Here is a 19,561-nt window from a genome sequence, read left to right as displayed (position 1 = left end):
AAAGTTATTATCTGCTTTTACATGCATTTTTATTACTATTTAATTTAATATTGTTTTTTGTATCAGTATACTGCTGCTGGATTATGTGAATTTCCCCTTGGGATTAATAAAGTATCTATCTATCTATCTATCTATCTATCTAATGATTCATAAAAAGAACCAACAACTCTCCAAATCCACTTACTGCAGGCATGGTAGTAACATGAACCAACTACTTTAAAACTTAAGTTAATTACATCTTTTAATTAGAATGTTGCTATTGTAATTATTGTTAACCAGTAACAGGGTACTGCACGATAACATGCAGTGAATACACTTGACTTGAGCATTCCTAGTTTTCATACTCTTTCTCTGTCTCTGTTTAGCATTTGTTTGCTCAGAGGTTAATGTGCTTGCTGCTTCCTGAGCAGCTCTTCTTTTCTCCACCCTAGCAGCCCGCTGCTTCTCTTCATTCATCGGCATCCTTTTGCATTAAAACTGATTAAGTTAGTTTTTGTGTTGCAATTACTTAGTACGTTTTCTTTAATTTTTCACTTAAGCTGGCACTCAAGTCTTCAATCTGCCCCAAGAATGATTAGTGAAGGTGGTGGGGAATGAGAACGGCGCCCGTACACATGCGCCGCACAGCTGCCCTGCTGCGCGCTGCTGAGAGCTGATTCTACAATAAAATAAAATAAAAATAAAAAGAGTAATAAAAATTATCACCCCGAAAGCGGATAATAGACGTCACGTAGTATATGTGTACCAAATTTCAAGTCAATTGGTGAAATGGTTTGTGAGCTACAGGTTATTTAAAATCCTGGACAGACAAACAAACAGTCACAGTAGCGTATTATAGAAGAAGATCATTAAGCCACTGTGGTCTGCTTCTTTATAACCATACTGTACAATATATATATATTGTGACCGCCAGGGGCTGTGCCCCAAGACTAGACACAGGCACAAGTCCAGCATACACAAGTCTTTTATTTTTAGTGGGAAACACTTTCCTGTCTTGATTTTCCACCTGCCCAGCATAGTGCACAGTCCACAGCACAATAAACACAATTAATACACAAACCACTTTGTCTTCTCTTTTCTTCCTCTGTCTTACCTTGAACCTCCTCTGCCCTCCTCCCTACTCTGGCTCCCAGAATGAAGGCAGGCGGCTCCTTTTAAGCTGCACTTGGGAGTGCTCCAGGTGGCTCATTAGGGAAGTCTGAAATCACTTCCCCTGGTGGCTGCCACAGAATTCGACAGGGCTGGGCCAGACTCCAACTCCCATGGAGCCTTGCAGGGATCTGAGGTGCTACTGCAACCTGGGGGGATGCCATCTAGTGCTCCTGGAGAGACAGTGCCCTGTGTATATCTGCTCCCCTGGGCCTTCCAATACAACTGCCTCCTGACCGGGATATGTCAGTGTGATCTAAGAGAGTAATTCTTTTATATACAGTACTGTCTTTATACTGGCGGCATGGTGGCACAGTGGTAGCGCTGCTGCCTTACAGTAAGTAGACTAGGTTTTATGTACTGGGTCCTCCCAGCATGGAGTTTGTATGCAGTGTGGAGTTTTTATTCTGTCTGCTTGGATTTCCTCTGGGTTCTCCGGTTTCCTCCTGCAATCCAAAGATATGCATTTTAGGTGGACTAGGAATACTAAATTGGCCCCAGTGTGTGATCGGTGTGTGTGTTTGCCCTGTGATGGACTGGCACCCTCTCCAGGGTTCGTTCCTGCCTTGTGCTCTATACTAGCAAGGATAGACTCCAGCCACCCGCAGAACCCGAGACATCCTGTTCAGGGCAAAGCAGATTGAAAAATGACTGACTGAATGTCTATATGCTCCCTAATTGAAAGTTCAATGTTTGTTAATGTAAAGGCTGTAATTGAGACAAATCATTATAACAGGCTTGAGAGCTGTAAATAGCCTTAACTAGTCTTCACCTTCAAAGGGGCAAAATAATTTGACCAATTGCTTCTCTTTCCTCTCTTGCATGATCTAATTCTTGCTCTTTGCTTACCTTTAAGTAGAGTGCTTGCAAAAACCATGCCCTTCTTCAACACTGTCATACAGATCTGCAGTCCTTCTTCAAGTGAGTGTTTTCCCTTGTTTCTCCTAGGGCCATGCACCTGCAGCACCCTGTGAGGGAAGAAAACATGACAGACAACATTTTCTCAACGCAGGTAAAAGACTACTGAACTTTATTGAACATTTACTAAACTATATACATAACTGTTGTCTCTCCTCTCATCTCCCCGCCACCTCCCATCCTGCAGTGCATGTGAATTATGTCCTTACAGTGGCACAGCACTACCAGCCACTACACACCTCCCTGCTCCTGTTTTGTGTCACATTTGTTTCAGCCATAGCCCCAACAAATCCCCACCAGGACTCTAGTCCTTTGCAATAATTGATTTGAGAACATTGTGAGGCTGGGTGAGAAGAAAAGCAGACCCATTCTTTAATTTAGAATAAATTTAAAACTCTTCAGCTCAGTCAAACAATGGTATTACTAAGGGAAAAATAGTGGGATCTCTCAAAAGTGTGGTTAATATATTTTAATAACTCTGCACTGCCCTTAACAGTGTTATTTAAATAAATCAGATCACATATTAGAGTGATGCAGTCTAATGGGCTTTTCTCAATTTATCCTGTGACAATATGTGAGCTCTGGTAGTAAATAATTACAGTCATTTAGAAATTCATCTCACTCCCTCACAATGATACTCTTTTTTTCTGAGGGTGAAAAGAAAGGGCAGTACTAAAGTCTGTTGGTTTCCATAGCAGCTAGTGAGTCAGAAGCTGAGCAACTATCATAATCCATATTTAAAACAAATCTACTGTGCTGTGTAACACATACACTTTAAAACAAAATAACTAATCTAAATACAGCAAAATGTGAAACAAGCATTTAAATGTTAAAAGGCTCTTTATTTGAAAAGTATACTAATACCAGACTTGTTCTACTTGACAAAAGGTTCCAAAAATGTAATATTAATAATGGCTATAAAAAAAAGATTCTCTGTAGCAGTTTTCACATTATGAATGCAACAGGTTGTAATCCTGGCTGTTTAATGGGCATTATTAGTATTTGTCAATGCGAAATGTTAAAATGAAAACAAAAGTTTGAAGTGTCAGAAATTCAGCAATTTTGGTTGTGCTGCAACTGCAGGTTATTTGTTTATACAGAGGAAAGCAACATGTGATGTTAACACTAGCAAGCCCTGAAGCGAATCTGAACAGGAAAAAGCTAATGGGTAGGCAAATGGGGGGAAACTGCCCTGGGCACTGCAATGTGTTGCACCTTACTCCATTTTTTTGACCATAATTTAACCTTATACTAACAATTCGTGATAGGTATGAGAATTAATTTAAAAAAAGCGTTCTTCCTGTGCCTCTCTTCGGTTGGATGCCTCAACCTCTATGGCCCTATGTGTACCAGCAGCGTTCGTCATACACCTTTCCTCTTAATCTTTGTGTGTCTCAGGCTGTCTTGAATGGAGCTTCCTGTCTCGATCATGTTCCCGTAAGGCCTGCTTTCTGACTATGACTAATGGTAGACGAACTCCCATTACCCGCTGTGAAAACATCATTTATTTTCTTGTGAATAATTCTGGTCTTTGAAGGTGGCTTGGGCTAAGCCTTGTTAGTATTTACTTTCATTAAAAATAAATAAAATTGCCACAAGCAGGAACTGAACACCCTAAAGTATTGTGTCATAATTCCAACCACAGCCAAACTGACCAATCAGACCAAAGCCAAACTGACCAATCAGCGCGCGCACACATACACACACATACACGCACTCACATTGAGTAGCATTTTTATATATAAGCAGCCCGGACACAGACAGGCGGACAGCGATGGTTCAACCCACACATGTTTATTATACATAATTTACCATTTACACAGGTGCACACAACGCCAAAAGTAACCCAAAGTTCAGGCCTCACAATGCCTCTTTCACTCTTCAGGCCACCTCCACTCCTCTCCACCAAGATCTTGTCCTCTTCCACCCGACTCCAGCCATCGAATGAAGGGAGGCAGCCCCTTTTATCCCCACCGGATGTGCTCCAGGTGCCTCCCAATAATCTTCCGCTGGCACACCCCAGTGTGGCGGAAGTACCGGCTGCACACCCGGAGTCCCTAGTCTTCTTCCCCCCAGCACTTCCAGATGTGGCAGAAGTGCTATGGGCCAGGGCTTCTCAGGCATTGGGGCACCCCCTGGCTTTGACCACGGTCCCCAAAGCCACCAAGGCGGTCGCCTCCAGGTCTCGTCCGATCACGAGAGATGGGCGTCTGAAGTGGAGCTCCGCTAGCAGTGGTGCTATTTTTCATATTATTTGCTTATTATTCTGAGATATCCTGTATTTATTCAACCCGAGAGGGACGCTACAGTATATGTAAACACATATAAACATGGCCAACAAGAAGGGGGTCGAAAGAATCGAAGACTAAAGCTACATCCAAGCTGCGATCAGCAAGCCCTAGTTCGAGATCGGCCTCTCAGAGACAGACCTGGATCAGATGGGCGAAAGTACAGACTCCTCGGGACCACGGTCCGCTACATCGTCGCCTGCTGAGGCGAAAAGGGGCGAAGGTGCGATCGTGAGTGCAGATGTGGATAGCTCGCCGATTGGAAGGATTACCTGAAACTGGAAAAGGCGGGAGGTCCGCGGCTTCAGTTACGCAATCACGCGGGACTGGAGCAGCGGGGACACCGGCTTCAGCAGAGTCTGCTGCTTCATCTACGGTACAAGAAGGCACATTTGAGCTATCTGAACTGAAAGTGTTGCTCGCTGACCTCAGGCAAGATATAAAGAAAAGCGAGAAGGCTAATGAGAAAGCAACGGCAAAGGCACATGAGACTGAAACTGAAACAGGAGATGAAACAGGCCAATGAATGTCTGCGACAGGAAATCCAACAGGCAAATGAAAGGCTCGTCAAGAGGTACAGCTTGAACCGACAGGTGCTGGGTAAAATTGAAGAGCGCATTGAGAAAAACTCGGCTAAACTGAGCACGCTTGCTGATCGATTGGAGCATCTTAGTGAGACATTCACGAATCGGATCGAAATAGCGAACATCTAGCTGCCAGTGCCGAGGAAAGAGCAGTAAATGTCAGTTGAATGTAAAAACTCGGAGAAAAACTTGGAGACAGACTGGCTGCTTTAGAAGATGGGAATAGAAGGTATAATGTCAGAATTGAAGGCTTGCGGAGAATCGAAAGTTTAAACCGGTGAAATTCGCAACTGAACTTTTTCTAAAATAATCGGGCGACTTTAAAGCAGAATCTGAGATAGCAGCGGCTTACAGCGTCTGGATCAAACACCGTCAGACCCGACCAAGATCTTTTATAGTCCGTTTTGAGCGATTATCATTTAAGTTAGAGGTGATGGAACTCCTCAGGAAAAAAAGGAAGATATTATATATGAAGATTGCCACATTCGCGTCTTCCCTGACTTCTCTCCAGCAACAGCTATCAACCGCGCCGCCTTCTATAATATTAAACAGCGGCTACGGCAAGCCAATGTCAAATCGGCCTCCTGTATCCGGCAAAACTGAAAGTGGAATGGCAGGGGCATTTCTATGTTTTAAGCTAGCAAGGAGGAGGCAGAAAATGAGTTAAGAAAGCTGATCCGGGACTATTCTGATACATAATTGTGAGTCATGGCGGTAAATGATAAAGCTAGGATTAATAATCTACTGTCTGATCTATTTGTTTTAAAATACGGGTTTTTATCAGCATATATTCTCATATTCTTATATTATTATTACTTACTTATTACTTATCATTACTTAGTATTACTAGGGCTAAATGTTTGTGTTTTATTGTGCTTAATTACGTTTTCCTCCTCTTTTTTTTTTCTTTTCTAATTATTTCATGTGTACCCTAAATGAGACTGTTCAATATCATACCCTTGGTTTGCTGTTATTGCTATTACTGCATTAAGACTTGTTATGCTTGTTTTGGACACATCTTTAACACCATCACCTGGGTTTATTATCTGGGGATATCATCTTAATGCACTAAAATTGATGAAGATTATATGTATGTATGTATATATATATATATATATATATATATATATGTATATATATATATATATATATATATATATTAAGTGCAAAATTCTTTTCTTTCTTTTTCCTCTTTTAAAGACTATATTGGTAACAGATATCTCTATCTTTTAACCTTAAAGCGCCACTGCATGGGCGCTTGATGTGATTTGGGCGTGCTCTGTCTCTGGGTATGTCAGAGGACTGGGACTGCATGAAGTGGGTTTTAGCCTCACCTGGGGAGGCAAAAGGGAGGGTGGGGGTTAAGGGGAAGAGAAAGAGAGCAGGCTTGATCTATATCTAATCTATCATCTCAATCTTTATAATTATAACTATCAACGTAATAATAAGCTGCATGGCAACAACTCTTGGTGGAATAGGAAATTAAGACCTAAACTATTTCACTTCCAGTTAAGACTATAATATGACACCAAAAACTCAGAATCAGTGTCTCCATGATGGGACAGTTAACCGTAAGCTGGAATGTTAAAGGCCTGAATCACGAATTAAAGAGAAAGAAAGTACTTTCTCACCTAACAGGTCTAAATGCTAAAATAGTATTTTTACAGGAAACCCACTTACTAAGTAAGGATCAGTTCCGGCTGCAAAAGACTGGACTGGCCAAATGTTCCATTCTAGTTTTACAAAGAAAACTAGAGGGGTGGGAATTCTCATACATAGAACAGTACCATTTGTAGCATCAGATGTAGTATTGGATCCTGAAGGGAGATATGTGATGGTCATGGGAGACTTATCTAACTGTAAAATGATTTTGATAAATGTTTATGCACCTAATGTTGATGATAAGGAATTTATACAAAATTTATTTGCATCCATTCCCAATCTGAACACTCATAAACTTATAATGGCTGGGGACTTTAATTGTGTTCTAAATCCACTTTTAGATAAGACTTCCTCCACAGGGGGAGCGGCAACTAACACCGCAAAGATAATTACAAAGTTTATAACTGATCACAACTTATCAGATCCCTGGAGGTTTTAAACCCAAATTCAAGAACATATTCTTTCTACTCACCAGTACATCATTGCTACTCAAGGATTGATTACTTCTTTATAGATAATAACTTCTTGCCTAAGATTAAATCTTGTAAATACGATGCTATTGTTATTTCAGACCATGCTCCGATGATCTTGGAGCTGAAATTACTAAGCCCCATACACTCACCCGCAGATGGCGTCTCAATCCGCTTCTATTAGCTGACGAGAATTGTACTGAATTTATATCCAAACAAATTGAATTCTTTCTAGAGACAAATACATCCCCTGAGATCTCTGCAGGAACACTCTGGGAAACTCTTAAGGCCTTCTTAAGAGGACAGATTATCTCATATCTTTCCCACAGAAATAAATCCGAGCGAAGAAAGTAGCAGAGATAAAAGCGAAATTACTAAAATAGATGAAGAACATGCCAGACTACCAAGCGAGACTCTACATAAGAGGAGGCAGGCTCTACATTCAGAATTAAACCTCTTGACAACTAAAGAAACCGAACAACTAATTTACAAATCCAGACATCATTATTATGAACATGGAGAAAGCTAATAAGCTTTTAGCGCAACAAATTCACAAGCAAGAAGTGCATAGCGCAATCTCGGTAATTACTAACACGAATGGAGATAAAATCATCGAACACAAAAATATAATGTACACTTTTAGAGACTACTATAAATCCCTATATACTACTGAGTTTAAAGAAGACAATATACAATCTAATGCATTTCTGGATAAATTACAGATACCACAAATTGGCGCTATTAGTGTGGAGGAGCTCGATAAACCTCTGTCATTATCAGAATTACTGGATGCTATAAAGTCACTCCAAGGTGGAAAAGCAGCAGGCCCTGATGGCTACCCTGCAGAGTTTTACAAGAAATTCTCCGCTCAGCTAGCTCCCTCCTATTAGCAACATTTACAGAAGCCAGAGATAACCAATCTCTTCCACAAACCTTTAAGCCAAGCACTAATCACTGTCTTTCCAAAACAAAATAAGGACTTATTACAATGTGCATCATACAGACCAATTTCACTTCTGAATAACGACGTTAAAATACTCTCTAAAATCATAGCTAGAAGGATGGAGAAAGTGCTCCCCTCAATAATATCACAAGACCAAACTGGATTTATTAGGGGCCGACACTTATCTTCAAATCTTGACGCCTGTTTAATGTAATATACTCACCAACTAAATCAAACACCCCAGAAATATTATTATCATTGGATGCAGAAAAAGCATTCGACATGATTGAATGGAAATACCTTTTTACTATTTTGGAGAAGTTTGGGTTTGGCCCGAACATTTGTGCATGGATTAAATTACTGTATACTAACCCAGAAGCTTCAGTTTGCATCAATAACATTTGCTCAGACTACTTTAAACTAGAGCGTGGCACAAGACAAGGATGCCCTTTGTCACCACTGCTGTTTGCAATTGCCATTGAACCACTGGCAATACATTGTCGAAATACTGATCAGATAAAGGGGATTAGCAGAGAAGGACTGGAACAGAAAATCTCATTATATGCAGATGACATGGTACTGTATATATCGGACCCAGAAAATTCTGTGCCTGCAGTCTTAGCAGCACTCACAGAATTTCAAAAGCTCTCTGGTCTCAGAATTAATCTGAATAAAAGTGTACTCTTTCCGGTGAATTCGCAAGCATATAATATTAGATTAGACACCCTTCCTTTTATCATTGCAGAACAGTTTAAATACCTCGGGGTAAACATCACAAGTAAACATAAAGCTCTTTATCAACAAAATTTCGTCGTCTGTATGGAAAAAATTAAACAAGACTTGCATAGATGGTCAACCCTTCATCTCACACTAGCTGGAAGAATTAACACTGTTAAGATGAATATTCTTCCTAAGCTCCTTTTATTATTTCAAAACATACCAATATACATTAATAAATCGTTCTTTAAGCAATTAGATTCAACAATAACCTCATTTATTTGGAATTCTAAACATCCACGCATCAAAGAGCGACCCTACAAAGACAAAAGGCAGAAGGCGGCATGGCTCTACCTAACTTCCAGTTTTATTACTGGGCGGCAAATATACAGTCGATAAGAACCTGGACACAAATAGAAGAACATACACAGGCATGGACCGCAATAGAAGTAAAATCCTGCAGTACTTCTTTGTATTCCTTGCTTTGTGCTCCAATAAACACACGTTATCGGCAATACACTAATAACCCAATTGTGCTCCACTCACTTAGAATCTGGAACCAATGTAGAAAGCATTTTAAGACGGAGAAGCTTCTTTCTGTGGCACCTGCAAAAGAACCACCTCTTTCAACCCTCACAAACATATGCAGTTTTAATATCTGGAAAAATTTGGAATTAACTTGCTTAGAGACCTTTATATAGACAACGTCTTTGCATCCTATGAACAATTACGTTCCAAATTTAACATTCCAGCTACAAATTTCTTTCACTATCTTCAAATCAGGAACTTTGTTAAACAGAACCTTCCAGATTTTCCTCATCTTGCACCCTCATCCACGCTGGAAAAATTATTGCTCAATTTCAAGGAGTTAGACTCCATCTCTACAATATATAAAATCCTTTTACAATCCCTTCCTTTCAAAGATCCAAGAGGACACTGGGAAAATGACCTCTCAATTAATATATCAGAAAAGGAGTGGAAAGTAGCAATGCAGAGAATTCACTCAAGCTCCATATGCAAAGCATACAATTATACAACTCAAAATTATATATCGAGCACATCTGTCTCGACTAAAACTCTCAAAATGTTTCCAGGGCATGATCCAACCTGCGAGCGTTGCAACCAAGCCCCAGCCTCACTAGGTCACATGTTCTGGGCCTGCTCCAAATTAACATTATTCTGGACAAAAATTTTTAATTACCTCTCAGACAGTCTTGGACTCACAATCCCTCCTAACCCATTAACAGCTGTGTTTGGGGTTCTTCCAGAGGGTCTTAAAGTGGAGAAAGACAAACAAACTGTGATTGCATTCACTACACTGTTGGCACGCAGACTTATTCTGATAAACTGGAAGAACCCAAACTCTCCTCTTTTAAGTCAGTGGGAAACTGATGTGTTATATTATTTAAAATTGGAAAAAATCAAATACTCAGTTAGAGGATCTGTGCAGACATTTTCAAAACATGGCAGGATCTAATCAGTAATATTTTGAAATGATTTTATAAAGCACAGAGAATTTGTTGATTTAGGTATTTTTAAAAGCCTTAAATTTTACACCGTTTGGCTTGCTCTCTCTCTCAAGGGTGGGGATCGATCTGTTCTTAGCATAATTCTTTTTTTTTTGTAAAACTTGATTGCTATGTATTGATTGTAATAAAATTAATAAATAAATAAATAAAAAAGTCACACAAAATGTCTCTGATCATCAAACACATTTAACCATTAGTCAAATATAACACAAGTAAACACAAAATGCAGTTTTTAAATGATGGTTTTATTATTTAGGGAGAAAAAATCCAAACCTACATGGCCCTGTGTGAAAAAGTAATTGCCCCCTTGTTAAAAAATAACCTAACTGTGGTGTATCACACCTGAGTTCAATTTCCGTAGCCACCCCAGGCCTGATTACTGCCACACCTGTTTCAATCAAGAAATCACTTAAATAGGAGCTGCCTGACACAGAGAAGTAGACCAAAAGCACCTCAAAAGCTAGACATCATGCCAAGATCCAAAGAAATTCAGGAACAAATGAGAACAGAGGTAATTGAGATCTATCAGTCTGGTAAAGGTTATAAAGCCATTTCTAAAGCTTTGGGACTCCAGCGAACCACAGTGAGAGCCATTATCCACAAATGGCAAAAACATGCAACAGTGGTGAACCTTCCCAGGAGTGGCCGGCCGACCAAAATTACCCCAAGAGCGCAGAGACGACTCATCCGAGAGGTCACAAAAGACCCCAGGACAACGTCTAAAGAACTACAGGCCTTACTTGCCTCAATTAAGGTCAGTGTTCACGACTCCACCATAAGAAAGAGACTGGGCAAAAATGGCCTGCATGGCAGATTTCCAAGACGCAAACCACTGTTAAGCAAAAAGAACATTAGTGCTCGTCTCAATTTTGCAAAGAAACATCTCAATGATTGCCAAGACTTTTGGGAAAATACCTTGTGGACTGATGAGACAAAAGTTGAACTTTTGGAAGGCAAATGTCCGTTACATCTGGCGTAAAAGAAACACAGCATTTCAGAAAAAGAACATCATACCAACAATAAAATATGGTGGTGGTAGTGTGATGGTCTGGGGTTGTTTTGCTGCTTCAGGACCTGGAAGGCTTGCTGTGATAGATGGAACCATGAATTCTACTGTCTACCAAAAAATCCTGAAGGAGAATGTCCAGCCATCTGTTCGTCAACTCAAGCTGAAGCGATCTTGGGTGCTGCAACAGGACAATGACCCAAAACACACCAGCAAATCCACCTCTGAATATCTGAAGAAAAACAAAATGAAGACTTTGGAGTGGCCTAGTCAAAGTCCTGACCTGAATCCAATTGAGATGCTATGGCATGAACTTAAAAAGGCGGTTCATGCTAGAAAACCCTCAAATAAAGCTGAATTACAACAATTCTGCAAAGATGAGTGGGCCAAAATTCCTCCAGAGCTGTAAAAGACTCATTGCAAGTTATCGCAAACGCTTGATTGCAGTTATTGCTGCTAAGGGTGGCACAACCAGTTATTAGGTTCAGGGGGCAATTACTTTTCACACAGGGCCATGTAGGTTTGGATTTTTTCTCCCTAAATAATAAAACCATCATTTAAAAACTGCATTTTGTGTTTACTTGTGTTATATTTGACTAATGGTTAAATGTGTTTGATGATCAGAAACATTTTGTGTGACAAACATGCAAAAGAATAAGAAATCAGGAAGGGGGCAAATAGTTTTTCACACCACTGTATATATATACACACATTATATATACAATATATATATCTATAACTATATATATATATATCTAATATCTATATATATATATATATCTATATCTCTCTCTATATATACACATACATACTGTACATACATGCACACACACACACATTATATATATATATCTATATCTATCTGTATATCTATATATATATATATATATATATATATATATACACACACACATACACACACATTATATCCATATATATATATAGCAAAATACCCGCGCTTTGCAGCGGCGAAGTACTGCCTTAAAAGTTTTACTAAGAAGAAAATTAAACCTTTTTAAACTGAGGGAAAATATACCAATAATTATTTGTTAAGGATGAGTTCGGCCCTCCGGTTGTAATATGACCAAGCTGTGCGCTGAGCTTACTCTTAAGCATGCGATGTACAGTTGGCCATGTGAACAGTAATCTTGTTTCAAATCAGTTTCATCGATAACATCACATCCAGCTTTTGAGAGTTTAAACATTCATAAACTTCAAAGTGTCCACTACTGAAATCGTCACCTGTGAATCTAAGATGTTTAAGAGGCATTGGCGGTTGTCCAAAGGTGTAAAATATTTGGCCATTTCGGTACACTTGAAAGAGACAACCGAACAATTCAGCGGCAGCCATCAACTCACATGCAGAACCGTAGGTGAAGGGCTTGAGCATTTCACACTTATAGTGCTCCTGTGTAGTATAATTATCTCCTGTACCGTCATCAGTCCACACCTTGAACCTGTTCCAGTTATTCAATACATAAGACACAATGTTTCTCCAGATATCAAGAGTGAGCCTGATACGATGAGTAACAAAGAGAATGGAAAAGATAGGTGCCATCTCCGGGCATGGAAACCACTCAGTAAGTGACAGTTGTTTGATCGATGGTGATCACCTCGATAGACATGTTAATGCGGGTACGGTTGGAATGATAAAGGAAATGGGTATCTGAACAATGTAAAGTAAGTCTAAAATACCTACACAATATCTACAATCGTAATAAATGAACAATAAAACAGCGGAGAAGCTGTGGATTAAATAAAAAGGCTGTAGTTATCAGCAGGGAGACATAAATCCCGTGGCGAAGCAAGGAAGGGAATGTAGAGACAGGAGCGACGGACAGCCTTATATAGGCAGGCAGCCAACAACGTGGGAGGCGTTGGGATAGGGGACCCAATGCCGCCTCACATGGTGACTGAGCTGAAGGCTATGGACGTATACATGTACGTAAGTAGGATTCAGTTAGCGCTGGGAACCCACGTACCAAATTTCTTGAAGATGGGCCCATACGTAACAAAGACTGTTGAAAAGTTCAATATGGCGGCCAACAGTGGTATCATACCGCCGAAATAAGTACCAAATTTCAGCCTTCTACCTACACGGAAATTTGGAGAATTAGTGACGTTGGAAAGTTCTATATGGCGGCTGACAGTGGCGTCATACCACCGAAATAAGTACATACATTGGTTTTGGTTAGCGCAGGGAAGCCGTCTACCAAATTTCGTGAAGATGGGGCCATAAATAAGAAAGTTCAACATGGCGGATGTTGTTCACTGTTATGACCGTTGCGCGTAGAATTTCGAAATGAAACCTGCTTAACTTTTGTAAGTAAGCTGTAAGGAATGAGCCTGCCAAATTTCAGCCTTCTACCTACACGGGAAGCTGGAGAATTAGTGACGTTGGAAAGTTCAATATGGCGGCTTACAGTGGCGTCATACCACCGAAATAAGTATATACATTGGTTTTGGTTAGCGTAGGGAAGCCGCCTACCAAATTTCGTGAAGATGGGGCCATGAATAAGAAAGTTCAACATGGCGGACGTTGTTTACCGTTATGACCGTTATGCGTAGAATTTTGAAATGAAGCCTGCTTAACTTTTGTAAGTAAGCTGTAAGGCATGAGCCTACCAAATTTCAGCCTTGTACCTACACGGGAAGTTGGAGAATTAGTGACGTTTGGAAAATTCAGTTTGGCGGCCGACAGTGGCGTCGTACCACCGAAAAATGTACGTACATCGGTTTTGGTTAGCGCAGGGAAGCCACCTACCAAATTTCGTGAAGATGGGGTCAGCCTTCTACGTACACGGGAAGTTGGAAAATGAGTGACGCTGTAAAGTTCAATATGGCGGCCCCCAGTGGCGTCATACCATCGAAATAAGTACGTACATCGGTTTCAGTTAGCGCAGGGAAGCCACCTACCAAATTTCGTGAAGATGGGGCCATAAATAAGAAAGTTCAACATGGCAGACGTTGTCGCCCGTTATCGACCGTTATGACCGTTACGTGTAGAATTTCGAAATGAAACCTGCTTAACTTTTGTAAGTAAGCTGTAAGGAATAAGCCAGCCAAATTTCAGCCTTCTACCTACACGGGAAGTTGGAGAATTAGTGATGAGTCAGTGAGTGAGTGAGTGAGTGAGTGAGTGAGGGCTTTGCCTTTTATTAGTATATATAGTGTCACACACGTGCGAGTAGGAGGCAGTCAAAGAGCCTAAAGGTGAGTGAAATCTCGCGAGACAAGGGTTTATCACGTGGTACTTACCTGAATCTCTTTCTATCTACAGAAAACCGGAAGAAAAATAAAACACTTTCCAGTTTAACTCCAAAATGGCCGCGATGACGTCACTTCCGGTTCCAGTCTGATGACGTCATTTCCGGTTCCACACTCGATTATTCTGGTCTACTCTTGGTGACGTTGGTTCCATGGTCCCGCCTCCAATCGTCACTTCCTGACAACCATTTCCTTTCCCATCATCCCATCTGTTATAAAAACGCCATCTTGTTGCAGTCATGTATTCACTTTGTACTGAAAAGTCATTTTGAATCAACTTTTTCATTCTCTGTCTGGACGACAATATATGGGGACATACCCCAAACCTTTTTCTAGTTTGAAAAGACTCTTGATTTATTACAATTGGCGTAGTCGGCAAGGATATTGTTCATCATGAGCGAAGAACAGGACCTCAATACGGTACTTCACACCATCATGGGAGATCTCCAAACATTGAAGATACAGATGGGAGAAACCAGGACTCAACTGGCAGAGTCCGAGGCTCGTTCTCGTGCTGGTGCACGGCCGGAGGTGGTTCGGCCACAGCCAATCCAGTTAACTCCTTTGACTGAAGAAGATGACATCGAGTCTTACTTTTTGATTTTTGAGCGCACGCTAAGCGAACGCGCGTGGCGAGTCGGAGTGGGCATACCTACTGGCTCCCTATTTGAAGGAGCGGCGCAGAGGGCTTATTACGATTTAACCGAGGAGCAGGCGGCCAATTATGACGCTCTGAAAACGGAGGTGTTCAAGCGCCACGGCGTTTCAGCAGAACAACAGGCGAGAGTGGAGGGAGTGGCAATTCGATCCAGAAAGGCCGCTAAGAACTCAGGGCTTTGAAGCTTGGGGTAAGGTGTGTCGCTGGCTACGGCCCGATATAAATTCCTCCCACAAAATGGCTGAGCTCCTGGCATGCGAAACCTTCGTGAATGCCCTCCCTGACCACATCGCCCAACAAATAAGAAAGCACACGTTCGAGGATATGGACACCCTAATACAAATAGCAGAGCGTCATTGGGCAGCCTATAAATCAGGCGTCGGAACGGTCTTCTCGCCGAACCCAACAGATACGTGGAGCAGCCCTTGAGCCCCCGACAAACTCCGAACCTGCCGTCCGTAGAAGGGACAGCTTAGCCGGTCCCCCTCGCTGTTTCAAGTGCGGGGAGATTGGACATCTGTCCCCGAGCTGTGCCTACGAGCCTATGGATTGCTTTCGATAGTGAAGGGAGAAAGGTACTGTGCCGCAGTGAATAACCCTCTGTCTCTTCCATATACAGGTGCAGTTATAATAAATGGTAGAAAGGTAAGGGCAATGTTTGATTCCGGGAGTAACATTTCCATTGTTGCTGCCCGTTACGTATTACCGCGACAGTGGACTAAGGGAAAACTAGTCTAAAATGTATTCATGGGGATATTAAATATTACAGAACTGCCAGGTGTGTAATATCGCTAGAACATAAAATAACCAGTATGGCTATGGCAGTGTTACCCGATCCCCCTTTTCCAGTCATTTTAGGAAGAGATTGGAATAACATCAACAGCGGTAAGAACGTAACTGCATCTAAAAGAATTTAGGCTTAGTAATGGAGAATAATGCTCCGACTGCCTCCACGCCGTGTCCCTCAGTAGCACGGATCCATACGGGTACCCAGTGCGAAAATTTTGATGTCCCATCGTCCTCTGCGGAACTGATACAGTCGGCGCGAAGGCGTAGAGGCGATAGCCCCTCCCATTGAACTCGAAAGAGACCCTATTCAAAACTTAGCAACTCAATTTCGGTTAACCCCATCATCATTCAAAAGAGAACAATGGAATGATGATTCATTAAAAAATGCAAGAAATGCAATAGTATCTACCGATGGTTATACAAACCTAGATCCCATGCCACCGATGCCGTTCTTTGTAATTAAAAATGAATTATTATATAGAGTGGCAGAACACGAGGGTGAGGTGCGGGCTTTGCTGTTAATTCCACGTACGTTTGGTAAAGCGTATGTGAATTAGCACATGCCCACCTTCTAGGAGCTCATCTAGGCTCCGAAAAAACTTTGGAGAGAATAAAACTCAGATTTTTTGGACGGGAGTTAATGAGGAGGTCAGGCGATTTTGCGCTTCATGTCCGAGTGTCAACTTCGCCAGATACCCAGACGGTCTAAAGCTCCTCTTATTCCCCTTCCCCTTGTTGACATCCCGTTTGAACGAGTAGGTATAGATCTCGTTGGTCCATTAGAACCCTCGTTAAAAGGTTTTAAATATATTTTAGTTCTAGTAGATTATGCCACTCGCTTTCCAGAGGCTGTTCCTTTGCGCTCAGCAAATTCAAAAAATATCGCACGGGAATTAGTAGGGATATTCGCGCGTGTTGGGATCCCCAAAGAGGTCTTAACAGATCAAGGGACTCCTTTCACTTCAGAAACGTTCAGGGAAGTGGCCAAATTACTCAGGATAAAACATCTAAAAACATCAGTTTATCATCCTCAAACTGATGGACTGGTTGAACGTTTTAATCAGACGTTAAAACAGATGTTACGCAAGGTAGTTAGCGAGGACGGGAGAAACTGGGATCAGTTGCTTCCCCTCGTTTTGTTTGCCTACAGGGAAGTCCCTCAAACCTCAACAGGGTTTTCTCCTTTTGAATTATTATATGGAAGACAACCCAGGGGGATTTTGGACATGTTAAAAGAAGGTTGGGAGGAGGAGGTACTCCCTACCTCAAATATTCTTGAATATATCGCGCAGTTACGCGATAGGCTAGAGAAAATCCGACCTATCCTAAAAGATAATTTAGAAAAAGCGCAAGCAGCACAGTCACGTTATTATAATAGAAACACCACCATTCGGGAATTTGTCCCGGGTGATCGTGTTATGGTATTAGTCCCAACCTCCCATTATAAATTATTAGCTCATTGGCAAGGACCTTATGAAATTAAAGAAAGAAAAGGTCTCGTCGACTATTTAGTTAAACAACCTAATCGTCGACCGAGTGAAAGAGTTTATCATATTAACTTGCTGAAACCGTGGAAGGAAAGGGAGCCTGATCCCTCCTCCGGACAGCCTAGTTCACTTTTTATGTCCTGTGCCAAACTTAATTTTGGTCCCGATTTGACACCCGAACAGAGACAAGATCTCGAAAAAGCTATCTTGTCTGTACCTGAGGTGGTGGACGAATTACCTGGACGTACTGCGTTGATTGCACATGATATTATTACGGACCCTGGAGTGATTGTCAGGGAGAGACCTTACAGACTCCCGGAGGCAAAGAAAGCGGAAGTGGAGTTAGAAATTAGGCGAATGCTGGATTTAGGGGTTATCGAAGAAAGCTATAGCCCTTGGTCTAGTCCAATTGTTCTAGTTTCTAAACCCGATGGGTCTTGGAGGTTCTGTAATGACTTCCGACGACTCAATCAGGTCTCTAAATTTGATGCGTATCCGATGCGGCGAGTAGATGACCTGCTCGATCGGCTAGGAAGCGCTCAATTCTAACTACCCTTGACATGACAAAAGGGTATTGGCAAATTCCTTAACGGATTCTGCAAAAGAAAAAACCGCGTTTAGCACTCCCAGTGGACATTGGCAGTATAGGGTCCTTCCATTTGGTTTGCACGGGGCGCCAGCTACTTTCCAGCGTCTGGTAGACACACTGCTACGGCCCCACAATTCCTTTTGTGCGCCTACCTAGATGGCGTTGTCATCTATTCCAGCACATGGAAGGATCATGTACGGCAGGGGAAAATGGTGCTTTCCACACTGGCAGCAGCAGGGCTGCGTATTAATCAAAGAAATGTTTCTTTGGATTGAAAGAAGCCAAATATTTGGGCTACCTAGTGGGGGGAGGTGTCGTGAAGCCACAATGTCTTAAAATTGATGCCATCATTAATTGGCCCCGTCCGATAAATAAGCGGCAAGTACAAGCATTTTTGGGATTAGCTGGATACTATCGTCGTTTTGTACCTCATTTCTCAGAAATTGCTACGCCCTTATCCAATTTGACAAAGAAGCGAGCACCTGTTAAAGTGGTATGGGATGATAAAGTAGATAAAGCATTTGGTGACTTAAAATTGGCCCTTACGTCAGCACCTGTATTAAAATCTCCTGATTTTTCTCTTCCTTTTGTTCTCCAGACCGATGCATCGGCCACAGGATTGGGTGCGTGTTGAGCCAATGTATCGACGGTGCTGAACACCCCATTATGTATCTGAGCCGGAAACTGCTGGACCGGGAGATGAAGTATGCTGCGGTGGAGCGTGAGGCTCTGGCGATTAAGTGGGCTATTACATCATTAAGGTACTACCTATTGGGGAGAGTTCACTCTGATACGGATCATGCCGCTTTACAGTGGATGTCCCTTCATCGGGAGTCAAATCCTCGTGTCACTAGGTGGTTTTTGGATCTTCAACCATACCGTTTTAGCGTTACTTATCGTAGGGGTTCCTTACAGGCCAACGCAGATGCTCTCTCCCGGGTCCACGACCTCTCGGTGCAGATCGCCCGACCGGATGGGTCTGGGCTGAGGGGGGCATGTCACACTGCGTGCGAGTAGGAGGCAGTCAAAGAGCCTAAAGGTGAGTGAAATCTCGCGAGACAAGGGTTTATCACGTGGTACTTACCTGAATCTCTTTCTATCTACAGAAAACCGGAAGAAAAATAAAACACTTTCCAGTTTAACTCCAAAATGGCCACGATGACGTCACTTCCGGTCCAGTCTGATGGCGTCATTTCGGTTCCACACTCGATTATTCTGGTCTACTCTTGGTGACGTTGGTTCCATGGTCCCGCCTCCAATCGTCACTTCCTGACAACCATTTCCTTTCCCATCATCCCATCTGTTATAAAAACGCCATCTTGTTGCAGTCATGTATTCACTTTGTACTGAAAAGTCATTTTGAATCAACTTTTTCATTCTCTGTCTGGACGACAATATATGGGGACATACCCCAAACCTTTTTCTAGTTTGAAAAGACTCTTGATTTATTACAATAGATATATATACACATATATATATATACATATATATATATATATATATTG

Source organism: Polypterus senegalus, chromosome 8, assembly GCF_016835505.1.
Source record: "Polypterus senegalus isolate Bchr_013 chromosome 8, ASM1683550v1, whole genome shotgun sequence".
Lineage (NCBI taxonomy): Eukaryota > Metazoa > Chordata > Cladistia > Polypteriformes > Polypteridae > Polypterus > Polypterus senegalus.
The sequence above is the reverse complement of the archived record's forward strand: the minus strand, read 5'-3'. Positions refer to the sequence as shown.